At 38.1% G+C, this 27,218-nt stretch overlaps 1 protein-coding gene and 2 long non-coding RNA genes across 10 annotated transcripts in view; 1 reads left to right on the top strand and 2 right to left on the bottom strand.

The window, feature by feature from the left end:
• ADGRL2 (adhesion G protein-coupled receptor L2) overlaps nt 1–27,218 on the top strand; it is a 625,339-nt gene that overhangs the window by 325,694 nt on the left and 272,427 nt on the right. The window lies entirely within an intron of this gene.
• On the bottom strand, nt 1,476–7,435 carry LOC144617082 (uncharacterized). Its single transcript, XR_013557102.2, has 3 exons — nt 6,318–7,435; nt 4,945–5,136; nt 1,476–3,851 (listed from the first exon to the last, which is right to left on the bottom strand). It is a non-coding gene; the product is annotated as an uncharacterized LOC144617082 (long non-coding RNA).
• LOC132673196 (uncharacterized) overlaps nt 13,661–27,218 on the bottom strand; it is a 98,752-nt gene continuing 85,194 nt past the window's right edge. Inside the window, exons 4-5 of the long non-coding RNA XR_009607910.2 lie at nt 17,154–17,244; nt 13,661–13,809 (exon numbers count right to left, since the gene is read on the bottom strand). This is a non-coding gene — a long non-coding RNA (uncharacterized LOC132673196). The remainder of the gene's footprint in view (nt 13,810–17,153; nt 17,245–27,218) is intronic.

Raw genomic sequence — 27,218 nt, 5'->3', positions numbered from 1 at the left:
GCAAAACCTGTCCCTGCTTGGGTGGATGCTGTTGGGTGGATAAAATCAGAGAGGAATTATTTAATATGACCTTTCCTACACAACAAGAGAACAATTGTTGTTATAATTCAGGTTTGTTTTTAAAGCAGGGTCATTAAAAAACTGCTTATAACACATTTTTTTCCTGGAAATCTCTCCCTTCGTGCACTGTCCTTGGCCATTAATTCTCTAATTATGTTCCTGCATATATTTAATTTTTGATCTCCTGTAGAAGGAACCATAAAGTGAACACTTTATATAAAGACGGTTTTATATTGCTATGTAACAGCTGCTATTGACAGAACAACTTTCCTGGGACTGTCTTTTGTCTGTCAACAAGTTCTCCTTATCATCTCTGACACACTTTGTACTTTTTACATGGTTGCCATTATTCTTTATTTCAAGGAAAAAATTAAGCGCAATGCTGAGCACTGGCAACATTTGGAAATTTAAAGTGCATTTTTGCATTCCTAGTATGCTTTAAAGTAAGTGTGATTTGGAGAGTGCGTGTGAGTGTGTATGGTTTCTGTAAAATTCAGCATTCTACAAAGAGCACTGCCAACATACAGGGGCATAATGAATGTAAAATAATAAGTTAACGTCCAGGACACATCTACTTTAAAAATATTATAAATAATAAAATTTGCATCTACTGCATATGTATAAGATCTAGTCTATATTATTTATGCACCTCCGTTGTAAGATTTAGGTGACTTAATTTAAATATACTGTCTAACTCTCAGTAAATCATTATTGGGGGAAAAAAAAGTTGGATTTTAAAAACTTTTTGAAATCATAATGAAATCTCTTTTGAACAATTCTTTGAAAAAAATCTACATCTAAATACTCCTTATAGTATTTGGTGAGAAAATTATAGTAGCACCTGACTCATCAGCCTCACCCTGAAGTATGATGTTCCACAGAAGCAAATTTTTCTGACAATTGCAGTTTACCCCCTTCTGTATTTTATGAAAATCAAATGAGACAAAATATAGAAAAGTGCTTTATAAATGTTAAAATGTATTATAATGGATACTATCTATATATTCAGTATGTTACAAACTTGCTTTTCCTTTTTTTTTTCATTTTTGTTTATTTATTTTGAGAGAGAGAGAGAGAGTATGAGCAGGGGAGGAGCAGAGAGAGGGAGACAGGAAATCCCAAGCAGGCTCCGTGCCGTCATTGCAGAGCCTGATGCAAGGCTCAAACCCACGAACCATGAGATCATGACATGAGCCAAAATCAAGAATCAGACGCTTAACTGACTGAGCCATCCAGGTGCCCCTACAAATTTGCTTTCAGATAATTTATTTGTAAAAATCTTTCCAAAATATTTATTTTCCTGCCTCCTTAAGCGACATATATGAAATAAAAATTTTCCTGTATTTAAAAAAAATGTTTATTTATTTTTGAGAGGTTGGGGGATGGGTGGGGGTGGTGCAGAGGCTCTGAGCTGACAGTAGATAGCCCAATGCGGGTTCGAACTCAGAATCATGATATCATGACCTAAGCTGAAGTCAGATGCTTAACCGACTGAGCCATCCAGGTGCCTCTTGCCCTGTATTTTTTAATGGAGATGCATTAATTATCAACAGTAATTGTAGGATTCTGAAATTCTACAAAGGTACCCTCTGCAATATCTTGCCCTTGATAGAGGCTCCACGTGGTTATATTCTTGTTGGTGCTGTTCTGTTCTTTTAGTTCTTTTAGTTCTTTTATGGGTAAGTGTTCTGTCCTCTAGCTCTGTGAAGGTATCAGTCCAGTTGGCTTTTTTCATGCCCTCTTTATTCTCCTCCCTTCTTTTTCTTTCTACTTTACTACTTGAGTCTGCTGTGGTTTAGGAAAACAGATAAACAATCCCCTTAATCGTGTCTGAACAGGAAATAGGTCCGGGTGAGGATCCAGTAGGTGTCTGTAAATTTTGGCAGATGTGTTTCAGTATAAACTTTTTGGAGTTTATATTCAGGCTACCAAATGTAAACTCATTGAACAAGTATTTATTGAGTGGCCAGTGTGTTTCAGGCACATAATTATACAGACACAGCCCTTGTCTTCAGAAAGCTTACAGTCTACTTGGAGAGACGCACATAAACCACATGATTACCCAAATATTTAATTGGACTGGATGGATGTTATGAAGAAGAAATGCAGGATGCTCTGAGCACACTTACAAGAGGGCACCTGAGCTAATCTAGGAAGGCTTCCTTTTAAACCGAGACCTGGAAGAGGGGTGGAATTAAGGGTGCCAGATAAAGAAAATAGCATATAAGGATATTGTGTAGTGTTCACAGAATCTTTCTTTCTAGAATCTTCTAAGTAGGTGAAATGGTTAATTTTAAAGACCTCTTAATAAACAGGTAGTTTACTACATAATTTCTTTCAAGGAATTTTCAAAATTCCTTTGACGATTGGCTGTAATTCAACTTACTTTCACCTGCTTCTCCTTCTGGACCTTGGAGGTATTCTTCTCTCCATCTCGAGGCATTTGCTATTTAATTGTGGAGTATGGCTCTTCTGTAACCAGCCACTTTTTCTGCCTTACCTTGAGGACAAATTTTTAATTCCAGACTGTACTCGGCTCTCAATCTGACCATAGAACTCCCACTGACGGCAGTGAGAGCTGTGCCTGTATATCTAGGAAAGTACACTGCCCTCTGTGTCACTGTCAGACTCCTCTGGCACAGAGCCTGGAAGCCCGAGTGTATGTGTGAGTCTCTAAGGAAACGTCCCTCTCTGCAGTGCCACACTAGAAATAGTGTGAATGGAAGCAGAGAAACTAGATGAAAAAGAAGGGCATGGCATCAGGACTGGTACCTGTTATCCTGCCAACCACAGCAGTAGAAGGAGGGGTGGAAGAAATTGCAAGCATTTTTTTTTTTTCCAAGACTAGATTCTCTAGTTCACAAAATTGTCAACTTACAGCCACAGATAGATTTTTAATAATTACCATACTCGCTAACACACGCAAGGCCTGGGCTAGGGTACAAATGGAAGCCTGAACTTGGGACCAACCCTATTCCCTTCCCACCCCCTGCTCCGTTCTGTAGGGCAGGGGGCCTACCCAGCATGTGTCCAGCCTCCATCTCTGGCCTGCCCCCACTCCAGACAGCCACACCCTTAGGAGGACTGACCCAGGGAAGAGGCCCAAATTGGCCCTGGAAGTGGGCTTCAGGCCATTTGGACAGGGAATTTCTGGAAACACTTGTTCTTAACCACTCACTAAACTGTACTGCCTTAAATAATGGGGAAATACGTAGTGGTTTGAAATTGAACATACATGGGTTTTAAGGATGCGAGGGCCGTGCAACTTCGAAAACTTGCTTTTTAAGTCAGTGCTTCTCAGACTTCACGTGCATGAGAACAATCCAGATACCATGTTAAAATGCAGATCTCGAGTCAGTCCATCTGGGGTGGGGCTCCAGATTCTGCATTTCTTACAAGCTCCCAGGTGATCTGGGTCTAGAGCCCACACTTTGAGTCACAAGGCCTATGCGAATATTAATGGTTTCAGTTGTCTATGGGGGTGTTTGTGTGTGAACATGCTGTTGCTTCGGGATGGGAAGTTTTAACAGTGAGTGTAAGAAAGAAAAATCACATGATACCGTGAGATTAGAAGACCCAGCTTTTAGATTTACCATTGTTAAGATTCTTGTTTCAGATGTGTCCCAGACAAACAGCCTTCCATACCTATTCCTTCTCTGTATGAATCCGATATCAGTGATGTCACCAGGTCTTATCCTTGAACTGGGCTCTCAAGTGTTGCTTCAACAGCCTTCTAAAATCTTACGGATTTCTAAGATACATATTAGAGCCAGTGGAAGACTAAATGTCTCCTGGTGCAGAAAAGAAATTTTGATTAGATTTAAACAGCTGCCATCTCTGAAATTTCCCTCTCTAAATCATCTTCTGCTTTCAGCAAGCTCTTACATGTTGCTTTCTTGGATGGATGCTGCGATTGGTACACCTCTAACTATTCATGTTAACTGGGACCTGTGACATGGAGCTGATATATATTTTAGAACATCTTCACCAGCTTAAAAAGGCACTTGGCTTAGAGAAATTTACTCTGGTATCTTCTTTGCCACAATAACTCTATTTCCTTGGATTAAACAAAATTCAATTATACGAAGTAGGGCAATGATGTCACAGGTCGCACTGCTGAAAGCAGGCTTGAAACTATCACAGACAGATAGCTTTCGTTTGACTTAGAGGAAATGCGATCTAAAGCACATATGTTTTCAGAAGCAGCTTAATCTCAATCATCAAGGTCCCTGGGCTTATGAGAAATGGCAATTTAAAATGTTGACATTAACAAAGATTACGTAATGGAAAATTGACTAATGTTTTAAGGATAAATCTATTTCTAGATTGTGTTATTCTGCATTTTTAAAATAAAATGTGAAATATTCTGCTGGGTAGTGGACCAAACCTCCCCCTGAGAATTTATAGATTATTAACTGAAATGGCAGTTTTCTTGTTAGTCATGATCAAAGCGATTTGGGAATGTCTAAAAACATGTGAAAGTTGATTACACATTTTATTACTGGCACCACATTGACTGGCCACCCATATGATGGAGCAATTGTGACTGTGGATTAGTTCCAACTAGCCTCAGGGAAAGAGCACACTGAGTTGAGACCTTTAGAAAGCATTTATTTGCTTGCCTCATTTAATCAAGTGACTTTTATAATTTTCCAGCTTTTACCCTTATTTATTTCACATAATGAGAAAGAAAAAAATAAATATCTTATTTCTGGCATTGACACAAAAGATACCCACCATTTAAAATGTCATCTCAAGACACAAATACCTATCTTTTTCAAGAAATTTATCTGTTTTGTTGTTCAATGAGACAAAACATGCTTAAACACAAGAATTCTACTTGATCTTAAAGTAACCAATATTTGTCTTCAGAGTCATACTTACCTCTCAAAATCCTCTCCATTTTGGAAGACCAGGAAAATCCCTTCTCTTCCAGGAAATCTGTATTCCTCTAGTCAGAATTACTCTCTCACTCTCCTATACTCTGGCAGCAGAATTACGCACATTTACGAATAAGTCCTTTATATAATCTTTACGGAGTGCAACTAGATACGTTTGGTACTAGAAGGTGAGCTCCTGGGAAACAGAAATAATTATTCATTACTTATTTTTTATTTAATGTATTTAATTCATTTAAATTTAAGTGTAATACATTTGTTTAAGTGTATGTTTGTTATTTTTCCAAAAGAGCATAACCCCAGTGCTTTCTCATAATAAACATACATTGTACAATGCTCGAATTGAAACTTTCTGATTGTCAATGACTGTAGATGAGTGAATTGTGGATGAATTAATTAAGATCACCAAATCATCATACTGACTTTTTACGAAATAATCTATGGTAAATGATTATTATAAAGTATTAGAGCCCTGGCAATACGTCAAAATTGAACATTTGAACACAATTTGGATAAAATAAAATCACATTTTAAAATATGTTTTGTGTCTTTAATATGGAAATTTTAAAATTTAACGTTGTTTTATTTTTAAAAATTCAGGGAGCATTTACCTCTCATAAATAAATAAATAAATAAATAAATAAATAAATAAATAAATAAAATCATGTATATATAATGCATAGCTCATAGGATTTCTATTGCTGTTATTTCAAGATACTCCACTTGTATTCAAAATACTATTTGTAGTTTACAAAACAGTGTGCCACTCAAACTAACACATAAATAAACAACACATCCAGTGATCATTTCTGTATACTGTTCACTATTGTAGGAAACTAAATAAGACAGGCCACTAGAGAATCAGAGCCAACATTAATGCTTAACCCCTGGCTCACGTTTTAATTTTTCATTTATTGCAATAAAATATATAGATTTATATATTTTCTTTTCTGCTTTCCTTTTTCTTTTAATGGGTGACCTTGGCAACTTTTCCATTTTCCCTATTTTTAGAAGATTGTTAACAAGTCCACAGGCATCAAGAAAATATACTCTCTGGAGTATTAGAACTCAAGAAATAACATAATGACAATCTACTCCTCCAGTTCAGAGAACCCCTCTACAGTGGCATTAAGAGGCTTTCAGATGAAAAAATACATAAATTAGTCATTTAAATTCAGGCACTGAAGTGAGAAAAACTTGGGTTTACCAACCAGTTCTACCACTTGCTAGTTGAATGACCTTGAGAAAGATATTTCATCTCCTTTAGATTCAGTTCCTTAATAAGGAACAATGGAGATGATAACAAGGCCTACCTACCCTAGGTTGATTGGAGGATTCTAATCCATGTAAAGCACTTACCACTGTGCCTGGCAGAGAGCCCATCCTGAAACTGACGTTGAATGGTGTCATGGAAAGATCTCTTCCTGAGAGCCAGACCTTGCCATCCATCAGCTAGTCAGGCACGTGAGCTTGTGAGCCTGTTTGTCTCCTCACCAAGTGTTTCTGTTTTTGTTTACTCCAAGCAAAAGGAGTTACCAGATTGTAGCAATTAGAAGAGAAAGTGAGACCCCTCAAAGTCAGAGAAAGAAAATCAAAGCAAAGACTTAGTCACTAAATCTTCCAGAAGGAAAGAGAAAGAGGAGCTAAAGCTTGATGGATTACATTCTGAATTCAGTTTCTTAAAAAGGAATTTTTTGTGGTAAGGGACAATGGAAAGCTACCAAGTTACAATACAAACCCAAGGGCAAGCCTCATGGAAATCAAAGACAGTGACACTACAGGCACATTGTAGAATAAGGGAATATTTGAAAAGAGAGGGCTCTGTATTTACCATTTTGCTTGATCTACATATCAAAAGCATCCTCCAACTGTATATAGAAGATCCTGGCAGGAAAATGTTTCATATGAAAAATAAAAAATAAAATAAAATAAAATAAAAAAGAAAGAAAGAAGAAAGTGCTGGAGGCCATGTCATTTTTTTTTTCATCGTATTCTCTTTCATGGATTTCGGGCCAGGTGCAAGTAGCTCATGCAAAGGAATACCTTCCCAATCACCACAAAAGCAAAAGAAGATACTGGAAAATACAGCATCCTCTGTACTTAAAATGAGATAACCTAACTGAGAACTAGAAATGATCAGGGAAAATTAAGTGGCTACTGCATAAAAAAGCACACCTTATTTTTTTCCATCTAATAGACTATTATGTAACAAGTAAAAGCCCACTGTGCTTGCTAGGAAAAAAGAAACTTCTGCTCAGCTAACTATAGAAATATTTTTATTTGATAATAGATTTTCCTAAGTTCTTTTGAATCAGTAATATGGAAACACTGAGAAAGTCAAATCTCCAATGAGTTGAAATCAAGTGATTAGCTATTTGAAAACCTATTATTCTACCCATGCATTAGGCCTCATCTGTATAGCAGAACCCTTTACAGCAAAAAAAAAAAAAAAAAAAAAAAAAAAAACTTAGCTAAGAGATGTCAATTTTTTTTTTGACTACAAACCAGTTAATAGGAGTTTAAACTTATTTTCTGGTATGTTGTTGTTTAGCAGCAAAAAAAAAAAAAAATCTAAAAATTTTTAAGAATTAAAAAAAAATAAAATAGTTCGGTTTTAGAAAAAAGAAATGATTTCACTCAAAATGAAAGGCTCAAATTTGTCATAACACTCATTAGTCAAATGTGTGATTTACTTTGATTCAAAATTAATTTCAGGGTTTTCACAGGGAAATTTCATTAATGCTACTTACACAATTATTACACTTACAGAAATGTGTGGAGAATACACTGGCTTTTATAAGACTCCGATTCTAATCCTGACGCGACTGTGTTCTAGTTGTGATACTAGACAACTGTCTCACCCTTCCCGAGTTCCATAAAAAATAATGATAAAACTCCCTATTGTTTATGTCCCACTGTTACTGGGAGATTTGAATAAGCTAACATATGGAAATGACTCATTACAGTTCCTGAAATATTTGAAGAGGAGGAACTGTTAACACCCTTTCTCCATAAGAGCACCACCATTGAGACAACTGTTCAACTTGACCTTCCTCTCCCACATTAGTTGTATCAGTTGTATTAGTCATCAAGTCCTTCATGTCTACCTCCTAAATATCTCTCGATTATATCTTTTTCATCTTCCCTTCCACTTCCCAAGTAAATCCCCTCATTCATTTCCTTACGCCTTGACTAAAATAACGACCGTGTAATTCACTCTTACCTACAGACTCAACCACTGCCAACCCATTCTTTATGCAGAATTCTTTCTAGTGGAATAAATATAATTATATTATTTTCTGCTTAAAACTATGACTTCCTGATGCCCATAAATAGAATTTAATTTCCCTAGAGTGAGTTAAAAAAGGCATTTACAATTAGTTAGTTCAACATCATCTTCTATTTATCACATACTCTATGTAATAAGGCCACTACACTATCCTTTTCCGTGGACTTCTATCTTTGCACTCACTGTTCCCCTTACCTATGATGTATTTCCCACCCTCTGACAGTGGACAACTATTCATCTTTAAGACACAGCTGAAATGTCATCTCCCACATGTCGCCTTCCCAGAGCACACAGGAAGAATTTATCATTCCTGTAGGACTTATTTCCATTATACCACACCACATTTTATTAATTGCTTGTTTACATGTCTGTCTCTACACTAGACTAGGAGCTCCACTGCACAGCACAGAGCTAAGAATGTGGTAGATAATATTTGATAAATATTAACTGAATTAATGATTGAGGACAATAACAAAAAAAAATTGATGTTACAATAGGTCTGCCCATGAACTAAAGTCCCAAATTTGCAAGTGCCTTTTTATTTTTACTATATATTTGTAGCTTCTGTCCACACAGAAGTGGAATTGAGATCAGTATTTAGGGAAGTCAAGAAAAAAAAAAACACCTTTTGTGTCAATTATATTGATGTTACAAGCAAATGTATCTTTAGCCTAAATTGTCTCAAGTTTAAATGTCTCAATTTACTCTGCTTGTTTAGACACAGCATGAACAGAGAGGTATTTTTGTTTTTCTTAGAAAAATACAAATTTTAGATAGCCTATTCTCTGCCTTTGCGTGCAGGCACAAAGGGAAGTGGGACGTGCGTGCAACAGCAAACTGACGTTTACATATGGATTCATCGCTGAGTCTCAAAGAGTTCTCATTCAGCACACTTTGCACCCTGGTTCCCCTTTCTACAAAAAAAAAAAAAAAGTACCTCTGCCCTGAAGTAAGTTGGTCTGAACAGTGACCTTTAATTTCTCTAGTCACCCAGGTTGCAAATTAATGAGGGGTTGCCAGTGTGTGACCACACTCCCCAGCAGCTGAGTATTCGAGTGATGGGCACTGGCCTGCCTTGAGGTTTTGAGTCCTGAAGTGCTGAAGGATGGAGGTCAGCACTGCGGAGTCTTAAAGCTGGTGGCAGCAGCAGCTCGGCCCAAGTAGAGGCGATTTTCCGGGAGAATGGTCAACCATTCTGCAGCATGGGCAGAATTCAAAGTTCCAAGGACCAGTGGCCACCATCGATTTGGGCTGAAAGTCTAGGCTTCAAACCTTGGTGTGGAAACGCTTACCTTGTGCTGAGATGAAAAACCATCCTTATCAACAATGGAGACAACAAATGTGTCTGGCAACCTTTTTCTAGGATCCGCACTGTTGGTGTCATTAAATTCATGAGTTTTCTAGTGTTCCTTCTGTACAGGGAGCTTCTATACTTTTTAATATTGTATAATTTTGTTCTGTTGGGTGAGGGTCTGAGTTCTTTAAGCCGCAAACTTAATTCTTCCCCAAACTGGTATTCTCCATGCAATTACCATAAACCAATACTGCAATAAAGGATAGTCTTTAAAAAAATAAAAAGTACCTCTATCTTTAGGATGCTGTGGATTTTAATGAGAAGATTCAATGGCATTTCTTTCCTTTCTTTCTTTCTTTCTTTCTTTCTTTCCTCTCCTTTCCTCTTTCTCTTTCTCTCTCTCTCCCTTCCTCACTCCCCCTTCCTTTCTTCCTTCTTTTCCTTCCATCCTCCCCTCCCATCCTCCCTCTCTCTCCCTCACTTTCTTTCTTTTTTTCTTTCTTTCTTTCTTTCTTTCTCTCTTTCTTTCTTTCTTTCTTTCTTTCTTCCTTTCGTCAAGAAAATAAGAGAGAAAAGTAAAATGCCAAGGTGTACAACAAGAGGAGTCCAGCTATAGTAATTAACTTCATTTTAGTGCCCAGCATAGTGCTGACAGTGAATAAATGTTCCTTGCTGGTGATGAAATGCTAAACATGAGAACCTGTGTTTCTGGTTCTACACTGTCTTAAAGCTGCTATTATTCAGCATTTATTAGATACCCACAGAGTATGAGGCATAAACATGACAAGTAGAAAACACACAGTCCCTAACCTCTAAATTACAAAAGACAGATGCACAGGAAAGTAGGTGGATCTTGAAATTGTTTCCAAATGGCTATTTGTAGGAGGATTTAGAGAGTAGGAAAACCAAAGGGAGGCAGGGTGGGGTGGACAGGACAGAGTGTTAGGAAATGGGAGGAGGAAGAGGAGTTAGTGTTTTCCTAAAAGGAACAGGGTAGGAAGTCAGACCAATTTCCAGAAGCATAAGAGTAAACAGGAGAGATCCACTGGTGATATTGAAGAACCCAAGGGAACAAGGAGGGGAGAGGGTTTTTCTATCGGCTCCCCATGTCCTCTTTGCTAGTAGGGACACTTCCTCTAACTTCTCTGATCAGCAATACGAGAAAAAGCATGATTATTTTAAAGTAAGACACTCCCATGCTAAATGAATGGTCTTGTCTTTACTAGCCTCAGTTACCTCATCTTCAAAATGGAACAATACTTCAAAAAATTCACCTAAGAAGATGAAGCATGTAAATGCCCCATACTGGTGCCTTGTACATCCTTTAGGAAGCAAATCCAGAGTTCTTGGAAACTTAGGCTAGTGTTCTAATCTCTGATCCCAATTTCCTGCTTTTTCTTTTCTTTCTCCTGTGTGTTAAAAGGGGTAAGATATCTTTTAGAAAAGAAGATGAAATTTAAACAAGCAATATTGGTTAGTAAATATGTAGACAGGATTTATGTTAATGCTAAGGCTTCATTTCTAACTGAATTTTGGGCCGGTGAGATTTTTAACCTAGTTAGTAATTTCCTTTTAGCAGTCAGATAGAGACCAAAAAAATCACAGTGGGAGCCTTGTAAAATGGCTCTTGGGGCCCTCAAGGGCATTCTCTCAGTCTTTTCATCAACAGAGCTGGTCTATATCGTAAGTCTTATTTATAAGGAGGCTTTCAGGCAATTTCACACTGCTTTTCTCTGATGCAGCCCCAAAAACATGTAAACCCAAGGGATTAGTAGCGACTTAAAGGGAAAATAGTGTAAAGTTACACCACGAACTGAGGAACTGAGGCGGTGCAGCTGCCTTGATGCACTGTTCCCTTGGGCTCCTACAGTGAATGAAACTTATCTAAGTGGCCCAGTCCACTCCCACGCTGCCAGACCCGTGGCCCTTTGTTACAATGTGCACGAGAATTGCTCCATCTCAGGGGGCAGCCGAGTCTGTAATGACCTGCATTGTAGAAGCACACAGGAGTTCACTATCTAGGAATGAAGACTTAAATCTCCTTTTATATTTCTCTGTTGACAGTTGTAAGCAGGGCTGTGTAGTAAACAAAATGTTTATTCTGGCAGCGTTGCTTTCATAGGCAGTTCAGATACATTTATCGAATAGGGCAGCAGTCTGAAATGGAAATGAAATGGGAAGATCAGCTGAGGACCATGGAGAAGTCTTGAAAAAGACTGACTGTTCCCCAAATGCAAACATCATGAGGCTGGCATACTTACACTGATGATCTCATCCAACCAATAATTAATAAGTGTGAATTAGGCTAATGAAATCAGATAGAGTAATGAAAGGCAGCCTCCTACTTGTTAGCATTGCTATTTTCTTCATTATTTAACCTCTAACAGAAACTGAATCTGCTGCTCCAGGTCTAATTGAGCCTATTTGACTTCGAAACAACTTTTTAAAAATTGTTCCAAAGAGCCTTTACGAAGGTATATAATTGTGACCATATTAAGAATCTATAGGACACATGCAACATCAGGAACATGGTTCAAATCAGAACAACTGTAGGCATTTCCTGCTCCTTTGATAAGACTAAATTGCAAGTAAAGTAAATGATGAAGAGGGATTTTCTTTGAAGGCAAGGATTTTTAAAAGTCAGAGACACTCCATCCCCCAAATGACAGCTTCTTTAATTTTTGACACGCACAATTTAGTAAATAATTAAACTATAACCTTATCTCTCTCTCTGAGGGTAAGCACCATAGTATGATCTGGAAAAGTAATGGAGATCAAAACTGAGCTCTTTGGCCTACAAGGCAGAGTCATGAAGACTTGACCTGGAAATGAAACAGGGAGATCACCTTCTGTGATGGGAATGTATGTGCTGCCACCGTATCCTCAATCTGCAAGAAAAGGGTGACTGTGAGTCTGATGTGATTTGGTTTCGATCTGAGGCTTCTCTTCCAAAGAAAGCTTGAGAATCTGCAAAACGAATCACGGGCAAAAGAAGCGTGTGCTTCCCATTCTTCTTCCCATTAAGCGGCATGCGGATAAGGGGCGCCCCGTGCAAACTGGAAGTGTTTGCAGACCATTCCAGTGACTTCACTTTTTCTCATGTCTTCCGTTTGAGCACAAGTGCCACAAAAGAGACAGGAAGTATGCATTTGTGACTAAGGGGTTAAACCCAGCAGGATGTGTGATAAAATTACAGTATATTTCCTATTTGATAATATTGGATCTATTTTGAGGTTACTTATCAGTTGGTTATTGTGCTAATAATTGCCATTAAAATTAATACTACATTTTGGGAATTAGGCAAAGAGCTAACAAGTTTGCTTTTACACAGAGCTTTCCAAAAGCAATCTGGGTAACTTGTTTCTGGAATGCAGCTGTGTAAGTTTTCATTAACATCTTGCAGGTGGAGCCTAATTTTAGTTCAGCCTTGAGAAGGGGGAATTGTTTTCCTCATGATAGGCTCCGCACCACAACAGCAGCAAAGCAGGTGGGGCTTCACCAAGCACTTGTTTACTTTCCTGTTTTTAAAAAACAGATGATTCATGTCTTTAATCATACAGTTTCTACTTGATTTTAACATGTCTTTAACAGAATAGTCTGGAGTACATTTGACCTATAGTTACTCAAATGTGAAACAAAAGCAATGAAATGGAAAATGATAAGAAAATGAGCACTGAATCCTAAATATAGTGGAGGAGAAGCCAGTGAATGGAGTGAAGTAAAATTTAGAAATACATCTGTTTGGCTACAAAAGCATTTCAAAATGCAACCTTCCAGATTCTAGTTTGGCAATTTGAAGTTGGCTCAGTTAGAAAGTTCAGTTTTTTCCCCCCTGCCATTGAGAGGAGGAGACTATTAGGGAAAGGAAGCAGTTGCTGAGAAGAGGGGAGATGTGGGGTCAGAAAGGGCAACTGAGATGTGGATTGTTTTCTCTTCCAAGTTTCCCCCTCCCCCTGCCTTTGCATCTCAGGGAAGGACTGGTAATCAGCTTAAATTTTAGGTCCTCAGGTCTGAAGAAGAAACACTGTAAGGAATCAGAGAGTGATTAATGACAGTAATTTCTCTTTTAATTTGTTTAGGAAATGTCTTAAGCTTTATGTTAGACTTCGAGGGCACAGACCCCATACCTTTGCTTTGTTTCATGTGTCCGAGCACAGTGAACCTACTGTGTGTGTTTCCTTGCATGTTAGGACAGTGCAGTATGGCCATAATACTGCTGCGTCTCCCAGGTCCTCTGGCTTAAACAAGTGCCTTTGAATTCTTCTGCCCTGTGGGGTGTGCAAGAAAATTCCATTACCTCCACAGAGAGGGGGCAGCTTCACGAGCTTCTTTCTTTCTATTCAGTCTCTTGGAATGGAAGGAATTTGTGATTATGTTATATGGAAGTCTATTGTTCTGAACCTTAAAATAAAACTTTTTTTTTTTTTCTTAAAAGCCCCTTTCTGGACCCTGAAGGTCACCGTTCAAGGGTGACCTTTATAAAAGTTTTCAACCTGGGATACAGGTTTATCCATGAATAAGCTTCAGAGTACTCATGAACAGAGTTTCTTGTGTTTTTTTTTTTTTCTTTAGTAAATTTTTTGAATGTGCATTTTTGTCTCAGGAGATAGTCCGCAGCTTTATTTGGATTCCCAAAAAGAACTGATAACCCCCAAAATTTTAAGAACTATTACCTTATACAGAATATTTTCAAATAAATAGAAATATTTAATATAAAGGAAATACAGCAGTTTACTTGGGCTAATGATTTTAATGAAAATAGAGTACTTATCAGCCCTCCTCATATAATGAATCTCAGTCTGAATCAGAACTAAGCTCACACTGTAAGTCTGCCTAGTTCCTTTCCCTGGGATATCATCATTCTTTCCTTATTTTTAACCTGTAACTCTGCTAAGTGAGCATCTAAAAGGCTCTTAAAATTTTAAGATGTGCTTCTTTATTCAACATATATTTGTTAAGAGCCTATTACATTTAAGGTACTTCTATTTTTTTTTAAATTTTGTTAATGTTTATTTATTATTGAGAGACAGAGAGACACAGAGCGTGAGCAGGAGAGGGGTAGAGAGAGGGGAAGACACAGAATCTGAAGTAGGTCTCAGGCTCTGAGCTGTCAGCACAGAGCCCGACATGTGGCTCGAACTCACAAACCACGAGATCATGACCTGAGGCAAAGTTAGTCAGTTAACCAACTGAGCCACCCAGGTGCCCCGTTTAAGGTACTTCTAGATTTCAGAAATATCCAAGTATCCCTCTTTAAGAAGTTCCGGGGGGATGGGGAGGCTGTGCCTGGGTGGCTCAGTAGGTTAAGCTTAGGACTCTTGGTTTCAGCTCAGGTCATGATCTCACAGTTCATGGGTTCAAGCTCTGTACTGAACCCCCCTCTCTCTGCCCCTCCCCAGCTTGTGCTCTCTCTCTCTCTCAAAATAAATTGGAAAAAGAAAAAAAGTCCCTGGACCTCTGGCCAAGACAATCTACTAAGAAAAGAAATTCAACCAACTGATATGTTTGTAAAAAGGGAAAACATGTGAGGCTTCAGATTTTCAAAACATGTTGTATATCCTCCTTTTGAGATATAAACACAAGGGCTAAAAACAAATGACTGTGACCCTTTGACAAGAACCATACCACACCCAAACCTGTTTGTTCTGCCACCGCATTCCGCCCACTTGCAGATTTGGCTGGAGAGGGGTGCGCGTGGGTGACAGAATGGAGGGATGGAACTTTAGATGTGGCTCCCCTGAGTGGAATGGGAGGAAGGGTCATCAAAAGGCAAGAAGGAACCAGCTTGTTTGAGATTTAGGCTAAGACACTGTGTTTGACTGATTTGATCTTACAGATTCCCTAAAGCTCCAGCAGAATGTGATTTTACAACTCTCTTGAGGATAGACCCACCGGAGATTGCAGGGTGACCTTCCAGTTTCTCGATAAGACCCAATCTTTGGATGAGATCTAGCTGTTACTGTTTCTTCCATTCCCCGACATCTGAGACTCTTCTCACTCTGTCCCAAATTTTTCTTTGATTCCAGCTGATTCCCAGGAGTAGGAAGACAAAGAAAATGGGAAATGAGTTGATATGGAGAGGAATGGAGTCCTTCTAATTCTCTCTCACTATGACCCAGACTACCAATAACAAATGCCATAGATTTGATCTTCTCAATATTCCATTTGCTTTTAGCCTCATTCCTAATGTAAAATTCAGTGCCCAGCTTCAATTCATCATGAAATCCAGGACTATCTTGGAGAGGATGAAATGGAGTTGCAGCCCTATTTCCAGAAACTATAAAAGGTTGTTTGGACTATCTATATAGAAGGCTTAGTTTTTGAACATTCCTAGTTAAAAATCATAGAATTGGCAAGCTGCCGTCCTCATTTCTAGGTTTTTCATTTCTTTGTAAATTTTTCCTACACTCCTCTCTAGGCAAACCTACACTTTTCCTGCTGAGATTCCTTAAGTCATAGAGTAAAATGTCACCTACAGGAAACATGTGATTCATTTCACTCTTGCTGGTAGGTACATTCAGAATTCTACTTCAAGTGGGTTATTTCCCGTTTTTTAATCTAAACCTTACTGTGCTGCCTGCAGTGGAAGCCTCAACCACAGCCGCTGAAATAAAGTCTTTAGAGAAACACTTACAGGAGACCTGGTTGTTCTGGTGCTGCTTCTGAAGAAGTTCCAATCAGCAGCAGGGTAAAATTTATGGGATACTTACGAGATTTTTGGTTTCTTAAAAGGGCACACATGCCGCAGAGAATCTGAATATATTCTATGAAAATTGTACAGACGCCTCAACCAGCACAAGGACATGCACAGAAAATTTGAGAGGTCACCGTCTGGCAGGACCACACTCAAATCATCGTAGACAAATGAGATAAATCCTGTTTAAAGACTTAAAATGAAAGAAAGTGACTCTGTAACTTCAACTGGGGAGCCCTGCCCATATCTGAGTGTTATCTTTAGTTCTAGGATCCGTCTTTAGCATTTATTGGTACCAGCCCTGCATGGTTTTTATTTATTTATTTTTTAGCCTACAAGTTGGGTAAGGATAAACAAAACTTAGGCCAAAAACTCTGTAAGTACATGAGGATCTCTACTTTGTAGAAAAGAAATAATAATTTAAAAATAGAGAATATTTTGATAGCTCATACCAATATGTGTGGGTAATGTCTACTCTTAGTTTTCTTTTTTTAGATTTTTGATTATCCAGAGTTATATAGGCTGAGACGAAATGGCTTGCATATATGTATTGTAATCAAATTGAAGGACATATTTTATTTTTCTGTTTTTTTAATGTTTATTTATTTTTGAGAGAGAGGAAGAGAGGGAGTACGCACGTGCACAAGTGGGGGAGGGGGAGAGAGAGAGAGAGAGAGAGAGAGAGAGAGAGAGAGAGAGAGAGAGAGGATCCAAAGAGGGCTCTGTGCTGACAGCAAAGAGGGCTCGAACTCAGGAACCATAAGCTCATGACCTGAACCAAAGTCAGAGGCTTAACGGACTGAGCCACCCAGGTGCCCCAGGACATATTTGAAAAGTGTTTATTATACTCCCCCTACTACTGAAGGAAGAGCTGATACTCCATTAACTTGGATCAGGTGGGACGACCCAGGTACTCACCAGTCTTCACCCAGCAGTCCATAGTGTTGGATCCACTCCTTTGATGCCAGGCTATGGTGGCCTGGTGTGCCATGCTCCCTTGTAGGTTACTCTTAGGTTAAAATAAAGATGGGGAAGAGTAAGCGAGACACAAATTGGCTTGTTAGGAAAATGAGAATTGGTGGCATCATCATCATCATAATAATATAAGTGATATTTTCATTGCTATAGCACATTATAATTTTCCAAGTATTTATCTGCAAGGTGCTTTGACCTTTCTAATCATCTTTTGAGGAATATAGAGCAAGTATTATTAACTCATTTCATAGAATAGGAAATTTAAATCAAGGGTTGTAGAGTGGTAACAGGCATTGTTTCTGCCAGTATAATATTTAATAAAACATTAAATTAGCTGTCCATACTTCAAAAATCGGAGATTTCACATTAAAAAACCGGTATCTGACTTATCGAGGATAGTTGAGAGTTCTGCCACCGCTGAATAATCCTGGGTCCATGTGCTCCATGACAACATAGTACACTATTTCCTTTTGCCTTATTTCCAGTCTCCTTACTCCTTCAGCTTTACTCACCAGGCCTTTCTAGGCATATGATTTTTGCACCCATAATGTAGAAAAACTTTTATAAGGCCATGTCTTGAAGCCATGATGGAGGGAGGCCTGAAGTGCAGCTCTACTGCTGCATTTTTTAAATCACAACATGTTCACACCGGGACTGTCTGGCCACCGCCACCTTCTCTCCTCTACTCCGAGAACGTTCTGTTCCACTGAACTTCTCACACTTACGCAAGAGGCCAGGTGCCCCCATGGCCCCATGTGGTTGGTGCTCTTCCTTATGTTTTTCATACTGCCTGCTTGCCACTCTCCCTCTCCTTACTTTATTCTAGTGTTCCACTCAAAGATCTCCTGTTCTCTGTTCTCTACAGCCATCTCAGAGCCCACCCGCAGCTTCCCACCTCTCTCCATGTCATTATTTATTCAGCCTCTCATTTATTCAATAAGCATCCGATGAGTAGATTAAAAAAGGAAAGAGTAGTAGTATGCCAATGCACTAGTCCACACTTGACTTGCTCTTCTTCCCAGGTCTATGTTGCGGTGAAAACATTACAGTTTCCTTCTCTGTTTCAACTGTGGCTCCGTTCACTTAATAATAAAGATTTTGGGAAGAATGATATTGAGCCACATCTATCACAGGCACTGTGTTCGAATTTGGGCAACCTCTCTTCGAGGTGGGCCAACATAAAGCTTGTCGATTCAGTATTTTTAATATATTTATCAAGAACGCTCCTTGCTTGAGCAGAGTAACTCATGTTTCTTTACCACTTTAGTAAACAGGGAAAACATTAATTCAAACTGTGGAGAAGGCAGTATTCTGCTTTCCCCCAGCAGGAGACAAATTGGTGCCTGGCAGGGAAAATTATGTGTCGAAAAATAATGCAGAAGAGATAAGGGCTAGCCCCAGTTATTGATTCATTACACAGATATTTTTAAACAGCTATTGTGTTTCAACACCAAGCTAGGCCCTGCAGATAAGTAGATATGTAAGTAAATAAGAGCCGTGGATCTTATGGGTGTATACAGGCATCTGAGCAGGGTATAGGGGATACAAAGGAGACAGCAGTCAATGAAATCAACAAAATCCATAAATAAGTTGATCCTTGAGCTGCACCCTAACAGATACAGTATATTTTGCATTCACTTTGAATAGGATATTAAGGACTGGTTAGTTACGAAATAACTTGGGAAGATGGACTTTTCCTTCATGAAGATATACAGCATATGAAAAACACTTAAGAACATAGCGGGTACATAAAGAAAGTGCACAGTAGATGCAGAATAAATATACAGTATACAGTCTCCACACGCTACTAGTTTCAGGTCTGGTTCAATTACTTGCTAAAAATGTGACCTCGGACAAGTTGCTTCACATCTCTGTGCTTCAGTTGCTCCCTCTTTTAAAAGGAGATGATAATGTTACCTACTTTATAAATCGTGGCAATAAGTGAGATAACGTATGTAAAATGTTTAGCACAATACCTGGCACATGGTAATAAAAAAGTTACCTATTAGAATTATTAGAATGTGATATAGTATAAGCCCATACAATATGTTGCTTTGAAATAGCCAGCATCAAAGAAAAGATCATATATTTCAAAGCTCTTATTAATGAAAACTTAGATAATTAAAACAAAAAAAGAAATCTAATATCTAATATGCCTTGCATCATTTATGTTTCAGTTTTACATTTTATTCTCACTCATCTTAATGAAACCAGACCAGGTCTCATAATTGCCCTTCTGCAACTAACTGTTCAGTATTCAGTTTCTTGAATTTTTCAGCAAGGTTCATCTTCCAGCTGTAATGCATTAGCATAATACTACTGTGCTGATGCCTCCAATACTGCCTATTTCCAAAGAGATACATTCTCAGCAACAAATTTTTACTTTCAAACTGATTAAAAATTGCGAGTCTTTCTTTTTCTTTGTTACATACCCACACATATATCTATACATCTTTTTTCGTAATATAGTATATTAATTATTTTATACTCCCCATCAGAATTATTATTATTAAACATATTATTTTATTAAGAATATTTTACGAATATTAAAATAACATATAAATGTACACACACAATGTTCTTCTGAGAAAAAAACTGTCTTAAAAAGCCTTTATTTCCTCCCAATTCTTTGGTTATTCCCATTTAATTCAGATTAAACTGAGGCTTGAGTCTTGTCTAGATAGAGTAAAATAACATTTAAAAGGTTTTTCACATTGGAGGGCTCAACATTTTCCTTTTTTTAGTTTTTTTTATTAAAAAATGTTTTTTAACATTTACCTATCATTGAGAGACAGAGAGAGACAGAGCATGAGCATGGGAGGGGCAGGGAGAGGGGGAGACACAGAATCCAAAGCAGACTCCAGGCTCTGAGCTGTCAGTTCTGGTAGAGCCTGACGCAGAGCTCAAACCCACAAACCGCAAGATCGTGACCTAAGCCTAAGCCAGACACTTAACGGACTGAGGCACCCAGGTGCCCCTAGGTTTATTTATTTTTATTTATTTTGAGAGAGAGAGAGAGAGAGAGAGAGAGAGAGCGAGCACGCGAGTGCACAAGCAGGGGAGGGCAGAGAGAGAAGGAGAGAGAGAATCCCAAGCAGGCTCCGCACTGTCAGCACAGAGCCTGATGCGCGGCTGGATCTCAGGAACCATGAGATCATGGCCTGAGCAAAAATCAAGAGCTGGATGCTTAACCAACAGGAGCCACCCAGGCGCCCCATCTACATTCTCTTGATAACATACTTTCCTTTCATTCTGTGCTTACCTACCAGAAATAATCTTGGGCCTTTCTATGTAGTAAAAAATATATACTATTCTATGAAAGAATTAATTCAGCTTTTAAAAATACAGCGTAATAATGGGGCCTCAGTGGCTCAGTTGGTTAAGTCACCTCCCTCAGCTCAGGTCATGATCTTAAGATTCGGGAGTTCGAGCCCTATATCTGGCTCTCTGGCTCACTGCTGTCAGTGCAGAGTCCACTTCAGATCCTCTCTCCCCTTCTCTCTCTGCCCCTCCCCTGCTAGTGTGTGCGTGCTTTCTCAAAAATAAACATGAAAAAAAAACCACAGTGTAATAAAAGTACAATTAAGGAAAGTTATATCGGTGGAATATTGTAAGAGATCAGGGCTTTATTATTTTCTAATATCCACTCAAACTGAAATAATAAACATTACCAAATAGAGGCTCTTCCCTCTTTCAAAGGATTTTTTATTTTACAAAATTGGGATGATCTCCTACCTGGAAGCAAAGTACCCTGTCCTGTATTATCGTTTCCATATCACCTCTTGGGCTAGCACAGGGAAGTTTGAGATTTGCGTGAGAGCAGCTTCAGAATTGCTTCCCTGTCTGTGTTCCTCTGTTGTGTTCCAGGCCCTCTGCCATGCTCTTGGGCAGCACCTGGCACCATTGCCCTTTTCGTATCTTTTCCCTTCTTCTCATGTCCAAGTCTTATGTCCCAGACTGATACATTGTTCATTATTTATTATAGAGAAATCGAGCCTTCCCTTTATCCAGTGTTGCCCATCAGGCTATGCCCAGAAGGACCTTGACTTTCTCAACTTGAGCGTCTCATCCAGATTTATCTGTTGTTTTTTTTTCCCTTAACAAAAGAACCATTCATGTGTGATAGAAGTGTTGTTCCTGCCAAAAAGGCAAGTAATAGTGGTCGTCTTTCTTTTTTATAAAACAAGATTATAAGGCTTCTTTTCCTCTCCATTATGTTGATTTTTTTAAAAAAAATATTAAAAAGTGTGTTCTATGTGTAAAACTGGGTGCAGAACAATTCAATCTTTACTTTCAATAACTCACATTACAGGAAATGAATCCCAGGAATCTGAAGCAGATAGCTACATACATATGTTTTGGTGTGCTCAGGATAGAAAGAACTTCACATGTGTTCATGGAATCTCTGCCAATTATTTCTGAGGTATTTGGAGAATGAGGCAGAATCAAGAAAACTGAAGATGAGGCGGCACCTGGGTGGCTCAGTCAGTTAAACATCAGACTCTTGATTTCAGCTCAGGTCATGATGAGATCACGTTCCAAGTGTGGCTCTGCACTAACAGTGCTGAGCCCACTTGGGACTCTCTCTCCACCTCTCTCTCTGCCTCTCCACCCCTGCTCATGCACACACACACACACACACACACACGCACACATGCACACACACACACACATACTCTCTGTCTCTCTCTCTCAAAATAAATAAATAAATAAACATTAAAAAAAAATACAAATGCCTGGGTGGCTCAATCAGTTCAGCGTCCAACTCTTGAGTTTGGCTCAGGTCATGATCTTATGGTTTGTGGGTTTGAGCCCCACATTGGGCTCTATCCTCACAGTGCAGAGTCTGCTTGGGATTCTCTCTCTCTCTCTCTCTCTCTCTCTCTCTCTCTCTCCACCCCTTCCCTGCTCATACTCGTGCTCTCTCTCTCTCTCTCTCTCTGTCTCTTTCAAAATAAATAAATACACTTAAAAGAAACAAAAAATCTATATAAATTATTAAAAATAAAAAACAAACAAAAGAAAACTGAAGATGAGTCTATGGTAATCTGATTTTATTTCAGAGGAAAGAAAGGTTCTGAGAACGGGAAACCAACGATTTTGACATCAGTCCCTAGCAAAATTTGGACAAAATTATTAAAGTAAAAATGAAAATTTTGAGAAAATGTTAGCGACTGTTAAGGATCATTATGAGTTCACTAAGAACAAAGTAGCCCTAGGTAAACTAAATTACTTTTACCCTTGAAAAAAAAAAGGATAACCTAATTTTGGCAAGTCTTTTAATCAAAAGACTCATATATTCCTAGAAGATAAGTTGGAGCTATTTTACAGTATAGTTAAAAAGTTTCCAAAAATGGCAGCATTAACTCTTTAAGAGTGATTAGGAATGAATTTTGGAGTCAGAGCTTTGGTGGTTCAAACTGAAATTTATCAGCTATGTAAATGTGGGCAAATTGCATAAACTTCCTGAACCTTATTATCCTCAACTGTAATGAAGGATTAAAACTATCTGTGCCACAAAGATGATGTGCTTCTTAAATGACATAATGTATATGAAATGCTTTTTACCTATCTTTAAATAAGTACTCAATAAAAATGTTAGATATTATATTTTATTCTCATTAGCTAAGCGTGATTGAGTATTGTCAATCTAAAAATAGATCTCTGAGAATTGTACTATCACTTATTTATTTATTTATTTATTTAGGCCAGTGATTTGAAAGGAAACATGGAAGGCATAATAATTATATTGACAGTCCCCTGGCTATGCTGTGAGCTTTTTCAGGAAAGTGACCATGGCTCATGGCTTTGGGTACTGTCACTGCCTGACATAGTGCCTGACCCATAATAGCCACACAGATGTCTTTCCAAAAATGATACAAAATAAAATATGGTAACTAAGACATTGGATAAAAAAATCAGGACTCAAAAGTGCCACAAATAATTACAACAATGGGCCAGTACCAAAAATGAGCTCTAATATCAATGAATATAAAGTCCACTATTTCCATGCAAAGAACACGTTGCAAGAGACTGGACCAGACAGAATTTGGTGTGAAAAATATTTAGACATTTTAGTTTTGTAAAAGTTCAACAACTAACAATATGCTAATGATACCAACCTCTCCTCAGAGTGCATTTCCTGCCTTCATAAAACTCTAAATTATTAGAAATAGAGTACAGAACAAGGCAGGCATCAGTACCCACGTACTTTGCATAATTAGACCACTTCTCAAGTAATGCATTCAGTTCTGCTGCCACATTTAGAAGAGACATGGACAAACTGGAATCTATCCAATATGGTGAGAAACCTTAAAAGCCATCTCATATTAGAATGATTAAAGGAATGTTCAGACTGAAAAAAGAGTAGACTTAGGGAAAAATGATAGCCATTTTTCAAATAGTTGAATAACTTTCATGTGGAATAGGGATTAAATTTATCCTCAAAGTTTCATGAGGCTTCAGAAAAAAATCATACCAAAGAATAGACAATTCAGGGAGATATTGGTCAAAAATGAGGAAGATCTCTATCTAAAATCAGAATGGATTGTCTTAGACTTAGTAATGCATTCTCTTCAAAATCATTTAATTTCATTGTATTTAGAAAATGTTACCATTCACATTTATATGCAAACCTTGTATAAGCCCTGTATAAAAAGGAACTCTTCAAGAATCTGCAAGTTAGTTACATCACTTACAGTGTCCATATACACACTTCTAAATGTACGACTAAATATTTACTTAGCAAAAATCTATTCAATATCATTATGTACATGTCAGTTTTGTGCTAGCTGTTGGGCAAGTTGAGGAAAAGACAATATTATATAAGGAATTTTTGCTTTGGGTAGGATATCGGGCCAAACTTTGATATTTGAGTTTACATCAACCCCCTTCCCCTTCAAAAAAGAAGACTTTGCTTGATTTAAATGTCAGTGAAAAAATTAATATCCCACTACTTCCAGAGTACATTGATAAAATGGGTAGAAAATGTAAGTCAAAGACACGCCATTTACATGTATTTAGCTCCATTATTTTCTAAACTTTGTTCTGATCATGTTGTACTTACAATGATTAATAAAACAAATAATTTGGCATGTTTCAAAAATCTTATCTTACCACTTGCAAACTTGAATTCCATTTATACATATACCTATAAAGAGATATATAGTCTATTAACTTTTTTAAATACCACCATTAATAAAAAAAAAATTGAGTACCAACTGTCTACTAGTCCCTAAGGTGTGAAAGATCCCCTTTTCTTAAGAAGTTTACAGAACATTTCTCCTATTATCGTTCTCCCGTAAGAAGCACTAAAAGAATCATAACTACCAGATGTATTTGATTTGCTATCAGAAAGTTTAAGAGCAAAAAGTTACAACATATTCAGTCATGTTCATTTTAATTGTTTGGGGAACTCCAATTTCCTTTGCCTTTTGTTTTCCAAGTGCTGGCTTTCAAAAAAGAAAAAGGTTAAAATATAGTAATTCTCTATGCTTATAAAAGCTATATTTTTAGGGAATGAACATGAAAACAAATCTATTTTTGTTCAATGGTTAATGAGAAGAGGATGGTTTCTAAAAAGGACACAAACAGAAAGCAGTAGAACTGCCTCGTCCTGCTCAGTGCAGCCCAATCCTGATTCAGCAAATAGGTATTTGCCAGTAGCAATGAGCATTGTGTACTACAATGACGATGCTGCTTAACTCGATACTGTTCCCACACCTCTGTTAGTCGAACCCAGTGCGTGGGTAACTCATGAAGTCACTGGGTACCTGAGCGAAATTTTGAAAGCAATGGAGGTTATGAGGGTTTAGGGACAGGTGGAACTGGCTACATGATCACAGCCACGCCCACCTCTTAAACTGCACTTGGCAACGAAATTCATGCCAATATGACACCTGTCTGCGTAGGAAATTCATGACGAGACAGAAGGGCAGGCTTCGGATCACAATAATAGTGACTGTGATCTCCCCAGAAGCCTCTCCGGGAAAAACTCAATACTCCTACCTCACTTGTACGCCAACTGGAATTTGAAGGGAGCTTGCTAACTGAGGTTCTGTGTGGACCCAGAAGTACAACTGATAAGGTAAGGGCAATTATCTCTTGGTTTGATCACTAGAGATTGATTATAAAGGGTTTCCCTGCTCCATCTTCCCTTTCAAATGTAGATTACTGGGGCAATCTTCTTGGCAGTGTATTTCAGGGTCTTGAACTTGAGAGAGAGAACTGTTTGGTGCCTGCTCTAAAAAAGAGACATCCAGCCCCTGCTATAGTTAACTGTGCAGTTTCTGGCTAATGGGATACAGAGAAATGAGGATGATGGTGAGCAGTGGTCGAGTGTTAAGGAGTGATTTCAGAGGAATGTGTCAAAGCAGCTCATCTCCCGGGCCCTACATGACAATGCTTTTTAGTAGCCACCTGTATTCAGAGATTTAAATTTATGAAAAGAGAATCATAATGATATCTTAATTGCTCTAAGGATGTCTTTTCAAGGGAATTGTCACAGATACAGTTCCTTCAGAGGAACTGAGAAACCAAAGGGTGACGGTTTTATTACGGAAGAGCTGAGGAAAGCCTCTGCCCTAGAAGTTAACGTTTATGGATCTCTTTGGCAAATAATAGTCTCCATTGCAATACTGCTGTGTTTGATGAGGATTCAAAAAGTCTTAATCAAATCTAGCAGTCATTCCTGCTTCTTTCTCTTCTAATCTTCCTGATCCTGAATTATGAGATCCTTATCTATTAAAATAAAACACCATTTGTTAAAGCCTTTTCAAAATTAAGACAAAAACCATCAAAACTAATTGTGTGCTAGTATCAAACAAACACATTTTTTAAGTTTGATGAATTGTTTGTAAGCACTAATCAAGTGGGTGGAGTCATAAAAGAGGGAGGGAACCAACTGAAACAATATATGTAATTTGTTTGCATTATTATTTGAGATAATTACAAAGCAAGCGTTCAAAAGCTGTTCTTTATCTTTATACCAGAAGGGAGAAAAATAGGGAGGAGAGGAAAAGCACAAGAACACCCAGCCATTGTCAGCTGCAATCTAAAATATTGCCGGATTCACAGTTGTCGAACATTAGCATTACTAAGAATGCCAGGGACAGAAGTGTCACGTTGAATGTAGAGTGATGACTTCATAGGAAGGCAGAGCTGAGGATATGACCAGTTTGCAGTTACAGAGAAATCAGCTTTAATTAATTTGAGTGCCAGCTCTGTGTATAATTACACAGCATGAGAGTTTGCATGCAAATGCGGAAATGCTGATTGTTCAAATACTTGCACTTGCTCATTAATACGTTGGGACTAAGCAGGGCTGGCAAGCAGACAGGGTAGAGCGCACACAGTGCCTGCAGGCTAATTTGTATTATACTGTAGTTAGCAAACAGATTTCAGATGTTTCTCCTTTCTTTAAATAATAAGCACAAAAATATGTGTGTCATTTTCATCTGTGACATACCTTGTTTTCTTCTTGATTAAAATAAAATGTTTGGGGTTGTTTTTAAAAAAAAAAACTGCCGGTACACTGAACATTGCTATAATGTCGATTCGTAACTATTATACCCGTTATAGGTTCTATTTCACATTTATGTAATTATCCAAAATGGACATTTTTCATAATTGGTGAAGCTATACTCAGAAAAGGTAAATTTATAATTAAATCCCAGAAGGAATAAAACAATGGTCACAGTAGAATTATCTACTTGTCTGCTAGTATCTACTATCTTCTGGCCAGCTTCAGCTAGGGCTACGGGCTTCAGGTCAAGGACTGCTTTCTTTAGGAAAGCAGCTAACCCTAAAATGGACTGAGGTGAGATTTTTCCAATCTGACCACTAAATCTTTTAGCAGAGATCAATTTCAACCAAATTCCCAACTTCCCTGACAATGCCTCAGGGAAAAATCCTCTTAAATCACAACCTCAGGAATATGTGATACTTTCTTTTAAAAAAATAGTATAAGAGGGGTGCCTGGGTGGCTCAGTCAGTTAAGTGTTCGACTTT

This window comes from Panthera onca, chromosome C1 (genome assembly GCF_046562875.1).
Source record: "Panthera onca isolate mPanOnc1 chromosome C1, mPanOnc1 haplotype 2, whole genome shotgun sequence".
Lineage (NCBI taxonomy): Eukaryota > Metazoa > Chordata > Mammalia > Carnivora > Felidae > Panthera > Panthera onca.
Note: the sequence above shows the minus strand (reverse complement) of the source record. Positions and strands in the feature narration are given on the sequence as shown.